The sequence below is a fragment of the Meriones unguiculatus genome, chromosome 1 (genome assembly GCF_030254825.1).
Source record: "Meriones unguiculatus strain TT.TT164.6M chromosome 1, Bangor_MerUng_6.1, whole genome shotgun sequence".
Taxonomy (NCBI): domain Eukaryota; kingdom Metazoa; phylum Chordata; class Mammalia; order Rodentia; family Muridae; genus Meriones; species Meriones unguiculatus.
Genome location: NC_083349.1, coordinates 97354363 through 97366409, shown reverse-complemented (window position 1 = coordinate 97366409; position 12047 = coordinate 97354363).

Below are 12047 nucleotides of genomic sequence, written 5' to 3'. Positions count from 1 at the left end.
CTTATCTTCTTTGATAATTAGCCTATGCATCTGGTTCCTTGCATCTGCTTCCTTCAATATGTCTCCATCTATCGAGTATGCTAAATTAATTTTCAGATAAGAATTCCTCATCAGTGTTACATCTGGAAACGGATTTACTCCAAGAAACTCATTACAACACACATGGTAAAACAATCATAGAATAATTAAGATATTTATTTCCTCTTACATTAACTTGAAACTAAAAATTGAGTTATTAAAACAGTATTTGTTGCTGCTCATAGACAAAGCATCTCAGACAGAGGTTATCTTGAATAATTGTACAGCTTCTCTTGTATTACCATATTCTTGTCAATGATATTCCTGTTGATGCTGATAGTTCGTTATCCACTTTAAGTCTTCCAGTTATTTCCTTACTGAAGTTTGCTTAGCTCACAGATCAGTTTCTAGTGTTTCATATTTTGGGTTAGTTTCCTGAACTTTGTAGACACTACAAATGATAGCAAAGTCACTTCAGCTTACATTTAAAGGTCATTTAACCAAATAAGAAAATCCTATCAGTCTTGAAGCGTGCTTTATGCAGTAAATATTTAATTTCAGACAGGGAGAAGTATACAGTGACCTTTCCTTCCAATACCTTGTAATTTAGTTCTGTTTCACAAGACTGAAATGGTGTGTTCTGATCTCTGGAAGGATAGTTCACTAGAAAGCAAAACACATTGGTGCTGCATTTTTCAAATGCCTTAATTTTGTGAAGTCTTTGTTTTTTAATCATTGAGAATCACCTGGCAAGGTAGTACCAAACCAAGCCATATATGTCCATTTTGCCAGTGGTCTGTATTTATTTAAGTCAGCAAAGCACAGTAGAAAGAAAATTTGAGTTATGGGATTACAGGCTGCACAAATTACAATCTTACAAAGGTCACCTTGTCATCTAAATTATGTTTGTTTTTTTTTCCCTATAGTTGTGAATGATGATCTTCTTAGTACCATTATGAAAGAAGAGGAGACAAGAAGGTCAAAGGACCCATGTATGGCTGATTTTACAATGTATAGTTGTAGGCAGATCACAAAATCTTTCTTTACGTGGCATTTTTAACTGTCAGCATACATGTATGTAATATCTGCAGACTTTACAGAGTGATAGATACCAACTGATGCCTTTCGTGTTTTCAATATGTGACATGATTAGTGTTTTGCCTCTGTGAGTGCAGCTAGTCTACAATATCAACTGCACTATTCACATGGATATTTGCATTGAACAATTCTAATGGAGACACATGTGAACCACCACACAGATCCAGAAAACAAATACTCATAAACCCCTAAAGATGTAATATTCTTTAGCATCCTGACTGGATATATGAGGCTATTTTTTGTCTTTATTTGTAATTTTAACAATTACACATGCTTCCTTAAATAACATGTATTGGTTGTTACTTCTTTTTTAACTTTATTGATTTCAGGTAGCTTTATGTGTATTGTCTCTTTCTAGCATTTTTTATTTTTTTACTTATTTATTATTTTTTATTTTATTTTATTTTATTTTTTTTATCAGTTACATTTTATTAACTCTGTATCCCAGCCGTGTCCCGATCCCTCATTCCCTCCCAGTCCCTCCCTCCCTCCCTCATCTCCACCGTGCCCCTTTCCAAGTCCACTGATAGGGGGGACCTCCTCCCCATTCATCTGATCCTGTTTTATCAGGTATCTTCAGGACTGGCTGCAAAGCCCTCCTCTGTGGCCTAACAGGACTGCTCCTCCCTTCGGGGGTGGGGAGACCAAAGAGCCAGTCATTGAGTTCCTGTTAGAAATAGTCCTTGTTCCCCTCACTTTGGGAAACCAATTGGTTACTGAGCTACCACAGGCTACATCTGAGTGGAGGTTCTAGGTTATATCCATACATGGTCCTTGGTTGAATGTCAGTCTCAGAAAAGACCCTGTGCCCAGATATATTTGGTCCTTGTGGAGCTCCTATCCTTTCCCCATCAGACTAACTCCCCTTCTTTCTTATGATTCCCTGTACTCTGCCAAAGGTTTGGTCATGAGTCTTTGCTTTGAAAACACTGCTAGTTAGAGTCTTTCAGATGCACAGTTTTTACCTCCTGCGATGTTCCCTGTTGTTCAGAAAGCCTCACTGTGGTTTTCCTGGCTTGGGGGTCCTTCCATTCTCCAACTCAGAAGATCAGGTATCCCACCGCTCAGAAACTGTGTGTGCTAGTCGCCATCTTGGCTCCACCCCCTTCCCTTATTTATTATTTATTACAGTCTATTCACTTTGTATCCTAGCTGTAGCCCCATGCCTCATCTCCTCCCAGTCCCAATTTCCCTCCATCTTCTCTTCCCTATGCCCCTCCCCTAGTCCACTTCTAAAGGGGTTCTTCCCCTCCCCCCATATATGATACTAGCCTATCAGGTCTCATCAAGACTGTTCGGATCATCTTCCTCTGTGGCCTGGCAAGAATGCACCACTCCAGGGGGAGGTGATCAAAGAACAGGCAACCAAGTTCATGTCAGAGACAACCTCTGCTCCCCTTACTTAAGAATCCCCATGGAGACTGAGCTGCCCATGAGCTACAATTTGAGCAAGGTGTCTAGGTACTCTCCACGCATGGTCCTTGGTTGGAGCATCAGTCTCTGAAGGATCCCCTGGGCTCAGATTTTTTGGTTCTCTTGGTCTCCTGTGGTGCTTCTGTCTTTGTGCCCTCTAGGTTTTTCTCCTTGTGGCCCCTCTAGGATTTTCTATCTTCTCCTCCTCCTTCTAGTTTTAATCCATTTTATAACTGTAAGATTTGAGCAGGTAGGGCTAGAGGGCTGGCTCAGAAGTTGGAAACATTAGTTGCCTTTCCAGAGGTTCAATTCCCAGCAAATACATTGTGGTTTAGGAACACTTATAATGAGATCTGGTGTCCTCTTCTAATGTGCTAGCATATATGCAAGCAGAACAGTGTATAAACAATAAAAATATAGATCTTTTTAAAATGAAAGATCGTGTTGTCTATCAGTGCATTTATTTTGCATGACTTTTAACAGCTTTGTAAGAATATACATGTTATTTGGTTGCTACTGAAAATCAGTTAAATCATTGTAAAAGTATACTAGATATGTGTGTTTGTCTTCATATCAATTCAGCAGTTATGTATATAGACAGCCAATAGTGCATCTTTTATATCATATGAACTTTACATTTTTCAGAGGTGTAAAACTAATAATTTTTCAGAGGTGTAATTATTCCTAACTATAATATCTTCTGCAGTTTATAAAAGTTCCTTTAATTCATATTCCCTCCAACTTCATAATAAGAATTTTATTTTTTCCTTTAAATCATGAGTGTTATTTTATTGTCCCAAGGAAATCTTAAAGTCTATCATCTTTTATATGGTTTGGGATGTTTAATTTGCTGCTTTGTAGTATAGCCCATGGTTCTATATTCTTTTTTAAAATGAAGATAACTTTCATTTTTCTTTACAGCGAATTCTCCAATTTTTGCTAAGTTATAGGTTTTTTCAGGCCAAATATTCCATACATACTTAATAATTGTCCCCTTCCTTGGTATAATATAGCAGTGGGAATGAGCTCAACATGCTTTGTGTGATTGTACAATAAAATAAATCACAGCTCTTGTTCTCTGAAGGTTCCTTTCCTCTTATTAAATGTGGATTGACATTAACATTTTAACGCTTTGCTAGAACATTTTAATACTTCCCACAGAACTGGAAGCCACTGTACTGTTGAGCTCTATGACAGTCGTACAAAGTGCTTTGAACAGGTGGGTTCATTAATTCAACCTACTGGGGTCAATTAATGGCTGTAATAACGTAGATATGCATAAAAGTTTTCTTTTCTTTTATTGGGGATGTATACTTTAGGTGTGGGCACTTTCTTTCTCCTTGATCAAGTTGAGTAGGCACATAGGAGTAAAGTTTCCTGGAATGTGACATTTCCTCAGATTTTATAGAAAGACAATTGGGTCCCAATATGGAATGTTTCATAAGATGATGTCTCTTAAAATCCAGGTTTTATGAAGAAATAATCATACTGAATAGGCTATAATTTTTATTCTCTATGAATATGAAAAAATAACACTGAGCAAACATGCTTCATCAATGTAATTATAAGCAACTTAGTTTTTGGTTCACATTATAACAAGTTTATTCTATAGAATTAACCTTTACCATATTTTAAACCAACACAATAAATTATGGAATTAATGTATCTATTAATACATGGTATATACTCACTTATAAGTGGATATTAGCCACATAATATAGCATAAACATACTAAACTCTGTAGTCCTAAAGATGCTAAACAACAAGGAGACCCTAGGGAAGAGGCTTAATCCTCATTCAGATGGGCAAACACTACAGACAACGGAAGTAGAAGAGAGGGAACAGGACAGGAGCCTTCCACAGAGCACCTCTGAAAGACTCTACCCATTTGAGTGTTGAAGATACTGAAATTCATAGCCAAACTTTGAGCAGCATGCATGGAATCTTATGGAAGAAGGGGGAGATAAAAAGACCTGGAGGGGACAAGAGCTCCAAGAGGAGACCAACAGAGCCAAAAAATCTGGACCCAGGGGGGCCTTGCAGAGACTGAAGAATCAACCAAGGACCATACATAGAGAGGATATAGACCCCCTACTCAGATGTAGCCTAAGGGCAGCTCAGTCTTCATGAGGGTTCTCTAGCAAGGGGACCAGAGACAGTCACTGGCATGAACTTGGTTGCCTGCTCTTTGATCACCTTCCCCTGGCGAGGTGGCATACTAGGCTGCAGAGGAAGAAGAAGCAGACAGTCAGACAAGAGCTGATAGGCTAATGTCAGGTATAAGGGGAGGAGGACCTTCCCCATCAGTGGACTAGGGGAGGGGCATAAGGAAAGAAGATGGAAGAAGGTGGGATTGGGAGGAGATGAGCGAGGGGGTTACAGTGAGGATACAGAATGAATAAACTGTAATTAATAATAATAATAGCTTATAATTAGTTATTGATGGGGGAGAGCTTACCCATTGTGGTTGATGCCATTACAGAGCTGGTGGTCTGGTTATATAAGAAAACAGGTTGAGCAAGCCATGAGAAGCAAGCCAGTAAGCATCACCCCTCCATGGCCTCTGCATCAGCTCCTACCTCCAGGTTTCAGCACTGCTTGAATTCCAGTTATAACTTCCTTCAGTGATATATGATGATGTAGAAGTATAAGTCAAATAGACCCTTTCCTCTCTAGTTTTCTTTTGGTCATGGTTTTCCATTATAGTAACAAAAACTAACAAGGACAATGATAGTAAAAGGGGGTGAGACATTGTCAGAATTTAGGCATCATTCAAAAAACAAAAACAATGTAACCCAATTGGACTCTCTATGAATAGTCCTTGGTTGGAGTATGAGTCTCTGGGAAGTTCCCTGTGTTCAAATTTTCTGGTTCTGTTGCTCTCCTTGTGGAGACCCTGTCCTCTCCAGCTCTTACTATTTCCCAGTTCTTACCTAAAATTCCCTTCACTCTGCCCAACAGTTGCCCATCAAGCTCAGCATCTGCATTGATAGTCTGTAGGGCAGAGGCTTTCAGAGGCCCTCTGTGGTAGGTTCCTAGGTTGTTTCCTGTTTTCTTCTTCTTCTGATGTCCATCCTCTTTGCCTTTCCGGATGGGGATTGGACATTTTAGTTAGGGTCCTCTCTCTTGCTTAGTTTTTTTAGATGCACAGGTTTTAGTGGGTTTGTCCTATGTTGTATGTCTATATGAGTGAGTATATACCATGTGTGTCTTTTTGCTTCAGGGACAACTCACTCAGGATGATCCTTTCCAGATCCCACCATTTACCTGCAAATTTCATGATTTCCTTATTTTTCATTGCTGAGTAATATTCCATTGTGTAGATGTTCCACAATTTCTGCATCCATTCTTCAGTTGAGGGGCATCTGGGTTGTTTCCAGCTTCTGGCTATTACAAATAAAGCTGCTACAAACATGGTTGAGCAAATGTCCTTTTTTTGTACTTGAGCCTCTTTTGGATATATGCCCAGTAGTGGTATGGCTGGATCTTGAGGAAGCGCTATTCCTAGTTGTCTGAGAAAGCGCCAGAATGATTGTAATGTGAAGAGGGACTGCCTCTGACATAATCTCATTGGCCTGCTCTTTGATCACCTCCCCCTGGGGGGAAGCAGCCTTACCAGGCCATAGTAGAGGACAATGCAGCCACTTTTGATGTGAACTGATAGACTAAGATCAGAAAGGAGAACCTCCCCTATCAGTGGACTTGGGGAATGGCATGCATGCAGAGGGAGGAGGGAGGGTGGGATTAGGAGGGGAGGAGGGAGGGGTTATGGGGGGATGCAGAATGAATAAAGTGTAATTGATGAAAAATTAAAAAAACAAAAACAAAGCATGTAATAGGTATTTCTGATGAATTAAGTACAGGTTTGAAAAGTAGAAAGAAGGTAAATATGAATCCAGGACTTTAGCTTGAGATGTTGAAAAATAGGAGGCATCATTTGCTGTGATAAACCTGACTGAGGAAAATGGAACATTGGGGGTCCAGTTTTTAACATGTTCAGTTTGAAACATTATAGCATCTATTACCTTTATTATGGATAAGGAGAATGAATGTGTCGGAAGATCTGCAGCTTATGTTTAGAAGGACAGTAGATGAATGCAAAAGGGAAGTTCCAGAAGCTTATGGCAGCCTGAATGCTACAAATGGCAAGTTGTTCTTAGTAGTTTCCTCTGTAATACTTTCCTCCCCGTTGTCAACCAAATTAGAGAATGTATGCTCTTTTGGGGGTTGAGAGCTAAATAAGGTGGTGTATGTGGATCTCATCACAGCATAAGAGAAATGATTATCAATAATGTAATTCAGTAAGAATTATAACTGTAATAAAATAGGTGCTACAAATATTGCCAAGGTCAGAAGGAGAGAGGTATTGTCTACAGGCAATAATGTACATGGAAATATCCCAGAAGAAAATACCTCCTAGCTTGTTCCTATGGACCATTAGTATGATTCACATGTAAAGGCAAGGATTTTATACAGAGGGCAAAGTTTCAGTCGAGAAACATGCGGCATGACATTAGGAGGACACAGCAAGACTTTGTGTATCAGAACAGTCTCCGCTTTAGGAAAACAGGAGGAGAAATAGAAGCTAGAATAACTTGGAGGCAGATGGTCAGAGACATCTTTTCCCCAAGGTACAAACATAATGTGGAAATATAAAATGGTCTAATGTTACTAAGAGCTGGGCCTAAATCCTGGCACTTGGCTGGTGTTCAAGTGTTGTCTAGCACATCCTTGCTAAGTGATGCTTAGGGAGACATGTGCTCCTGAAACTTTACTCTTCCAGTAACTCTCACAAAAGCCCTAAGCTAAGTACAAAAATCAAGCTGAACAAAAGTTTTCCAGGATATTTCTGCCAACGCACACTGTGGCAACCTCAACTTTAAGCATGGAAGGAGCAAAGTCAGTGTCCCATACTGAGGACAGAGCACTCTATGGGCCATGTGACAACAGATTGACTTTTCAGGGGGATAGTATTATTGTAGGTCTAGGAATATGCAATAAATAAATTATTTTTGATGTTCAGTCGTCAAAATAGTATTTCTTTTTGCCATTCTTTAAATAGGACAAGCTACTTTCTTCCTTGCTTGGCTATTAGCTTCATTGATTAAATAATGCTTTTATAGCTATGAGAATATTATATAGGGGATATATTATATATATTATATAAAGAATATATAAAATAGCCAGACAACTCTTTTATCAGCTATTTCTGTTACTTGCTAGCTGTGTAAATTTCCACAGGTCAGTTATTATTCTGCGTAAGCTCTTTTGAGCAATAGATCATCACTGGAAGCACCTTGATCAAAAGGCCTGCAGTAGAGAAGTCAGATAATCCACACAGAATGATTAGCCTGGAACAAAGTATTAGTGAGAAACATATATTGGTCACTGCTTGGTTTTGATACTTGAATCCCCAAACTGTCCTATTGGGGAATAAATATATCTTGTCCCATGTAGTTCTTTAATAACACTGAGGAGGATTTACCCAGTGTAGAAATTGATCCCTCAAGATACTAGCTAAAAACCCTGCTGGGAGGCAGGGCTCCTGCTGTGACATTTTCTTGCTGAGAAATAGAGATGGTTTAGAGCAGCTGTTCTCAGCCTCCCAAATGCAGACCCCTTAATACAGTTCCTCATGTTGTGGTGACCCCACACCAGAAAATTATTTTGTTGCCACTTCATAAATCTAATTTTGCTACTGTTACGAATATATGATATGCAGAGAGATATCTGATATGTGAGCCTCCCAAGGGGCTTTCAACCCACAGGTTGAGAATCACTGCTCTAGAACATTCATTTGATATAACATGTCTTCCCAGACTAAATACCTAGAGATCCTGCATGATAGTCATGAGCTATAGCGAGGCTGTCTGAGCCAACAGAGAGTGAAATTTTCCTAACCAGCTGTACGTTAAGTTGAACTGTTGTTTTGCTTCTTGAGAATAAGGTGACAAATGTTGACCAGCTGAAAGGCAGATTTTAAAACCCAATGCCAAGTGCCGGAGGTCAAGCAAGGTGAACAAGCTTACATGAAGAACTTAACAGTGACTTTGCTTGTTTATTGAGATCTGAGACTGGAACTCACTATGTAGACAAGCTTGGCCTTGAACCCACAAAGATCCTCTTGCCTGTACTTCTGGAGTCTGGGGATTAAAGTCATGTTCTAACCTGTCTATCAATTCAAACACTAATCTGTTCTTTAAATTTTAAAGGAAAACTTGGCTAGTTAAGTTTCCCTTGAGGTATGTCATTGCTAAAAGAGGACAGCTGATTCTGCATCTGTATAGATTGTATTAAACAGAACAATGAGTCAGTCATTATGTGAAGTTGGTTTAGTTCCACTGCTTAAAACTATTCTATAATTGCATTAGGTTATTAGGTATATGGAGTTTAATAGAACATGCATTCTGAATTATCTTGAACAGAAATTGCTATTGTCTGCTTTTGTTATCTTATTGTTTTGTTTTTCTAATTGTAAGACATAAGAAACAGATTCAAGACAATGTTTCTCCATTGAGGCTCATGGTACTTAGTTACCATGGCTATTATCTTTCCCCAATTATACCAAATTAGATTGTAAAAACTTAAAATTCCTTTCTTTACATAATATATATTATTAACTGGGGAGAAACAATAATACTTGGCCTTACATTGTTTTAGCATGAAAAAATAAGAGAACATTTAGGAGAAAGATATGTGTAACAAAAATTTCAGAGAAAGTTGAAAATGGGAAACAGAAATTGTCAAAACATGCAGAAAAGCTTAAACAATAGTGCTCGCTCCACAAATGATACAGCAAGACTGTAAATGTACATATGTACATGTAACAAATGGGACCTTAGAATACAAAGATTAAATGAAAAAAAAAATCAAGTGGCATAGAAATCTCTACAGATTTGACTGACTCCTCAAAAGCAACTAGGAAATTTCGTGTTTGGGGATCAAATGCTGTGGTTGCAACCTCAAACTCACATTTCCTACAAAGCTGTTTCACAATATTTTTCTGCACAATGTGGAAAAACACCAGAAAGAAACTCACATGCCTCACAAAGATGCTGCGGAAACATGAGACCAGGTAAGGAAATTAACTAGGTCAAAGTCACTAATTAGTGGTTCAGGCAAAAGGAAGAAGGACAAAACTTAGTGGGGAACATTAAAAAGCATTTACATAATTAGTTATAATGTTTTTGTTAGTATAAAGTGGATGACAGCAACTTCAATGGAACAAAAGTAAAAGGAAAAAGGAAAAAAAGAGAAAGTCGAGCTGGAGAATGACTTACAGTTACAAGGACTAGTTGTTTTTCCCCGAGAGACTGAGTTCATTCCCAGCATCCACAGGACAGGTGACAACTCTCTGTAACTCCAGTTTCAGGAGAACCATTGCCTCTATGACTTCCATGGGCACCAACAACACACGTGGTGCACTAACATAGATGCAGTCAAAACTTCATACATATTAAATAAATAAATAAACCTAAATTTTTCTTTAAAAAAAACAGAAATTTCTTTTTTTGTTGAGTTATAGACAAATCAATAATATCTAAAATTGATATACTGTGACATAAAGAGAGAAAGAGAGCATAGCTAAATTGCTAGGCATTTTATTCCTACAGATGAACTGATACCCACAATTTTTCATAAACATTTTATTTTTTTGGACAGAGCACCTACCTAGCCAGTAATAGGTACATCTTGAACAATCAGTATTTTGGAAGTTATAATACAGTTTAGTTTCCTGTCTCAAATGCAAATGACTTAAACAGAAATAATTATTTTATCCCAGGGAACCTGGAATACAGACTGAGGCACCTTTGCATATTAGTGATTTATATTGAGGGTGAAATCTCTGGGCACCAAGAATGAAGGGAAAAAGATGATACTGCAAAGAGAAAAATATACTGTTTTGGCTGTATACCTCTGATAAACTTAGCCAACGGAATGCTTGCATAGAATGCTCCTGGGGAGTCACTGGAAAAATATTTTCTTAGAGATGGGGAAGGGGAAGGAAAGTATAGGAATTGCCTAATCCATTGGGTTCTTCATGCACCTCTTTAATCAAAGTTTATCTTGAGAAACATTTATTTCCCTGCACATCCGTGCTGTATTAGCTTTCTTCCTGGAATCCAGAGCCTTCATGATTTGAACGGACACAGACACAGCTATGTTTCCTGCTCAGGATGTGTAATGTATAATATTCTGAGCCGGCCTTCATCTCTGAGGAAGTTTGATCAGGAGATGAGGCTACTACATAGGGGAAATGATAGCAGGGACTCTCAAACAAGCAAGAAAGTGAGGCTTATGGTGGTCGTACTGAGCATATACTTAATGGCATAGAGAATATATTCTAATTGGGAGAGAATGAGCTACTATTTCCTCCATAACTCACACCCCAGCTGAAATCTCCCCCTAGTAAATTGTGCCATAAGAAGAGCACACACACACACACACACACACACACACACACACACATTTACATTACGTTTATCCAAAAATCAGGATATATATGTAACCCAAATGTAGCCCCACCTAGCCTCCATACTCAACCCCAATTGCTCTATTCAAAAGTCCATGAGACATGCTAAGATTGACAGACAAAAAAATAGGATGCCTGCCGAAGCTTTGCTACAGTGTATCAGTGTATAATTCTCTAATTTGAATTAATGATGTACAAAGGATTATACTCAGAGTGTCCACTCACATAGATCCTCCCAAGTACCCCTCTTCCTCTATTCATGACATTTTTCTATCATGGTTTCAACCTCTGGGGGAAAAATAAAAAAAAAATAAAAAAACAAAACGCACTCACTAATGGTCAGAAATGAGAATATAGTCTTGTCTTGAGCTACTGCTGCCATTCGAAGCTGCCAACCATCTATATGAATTTCTGCCCCTCCTTCAGGGTCGTAGCAGTCTTCAGCTTTTGAGTTAGGATTACCATGCAACCGAGAGCTGGTTATTGCAGGTTTCAACACACTATGACAAAACGTTGCAAGTTAAACTACATTCAGTTTTCCTTTTAGTATTAGTCATAGATTCCTCTAGTGAGGTCTACATGAATATAGATGGAAGGAGATGAACTGAAGCCATAGAGGCAAGTACATGGCCTTCCTTATGAACTACCTAATGATGTGATTCAGTTCTATCTTAAAGTCCGATGGAAACTGGAAATTGGTAAGGTTGGGTGGTTAGGTTTGGTTACGTGAAGTCACAAACTTTGGATTTAACTAAAATAGTAAAGGTTTTTAGTTAATGTTCTTCCTTCCTTCCTTTCTCCCTTCCTCTCTCCCTCCCACTTCCTTTCCTCCTTCCTTTCTCTTTTTCTTCCCCTCTCTCCCTCTTTCCCTCCCTTCCTATGTTTCTTCTTTCTTTGTCTCTCCCTCCCTCCCTTCCTCCCCCTCTCACTTCCATCTCTTTTCCTTTGAGATGAAATATTGATATTTACCCTAAGCTAGCCTAGAACTAACTAGGTAGTTCATATTGGCATCAAATTCTCTATTCTCCTACCTCAGATTGTTACT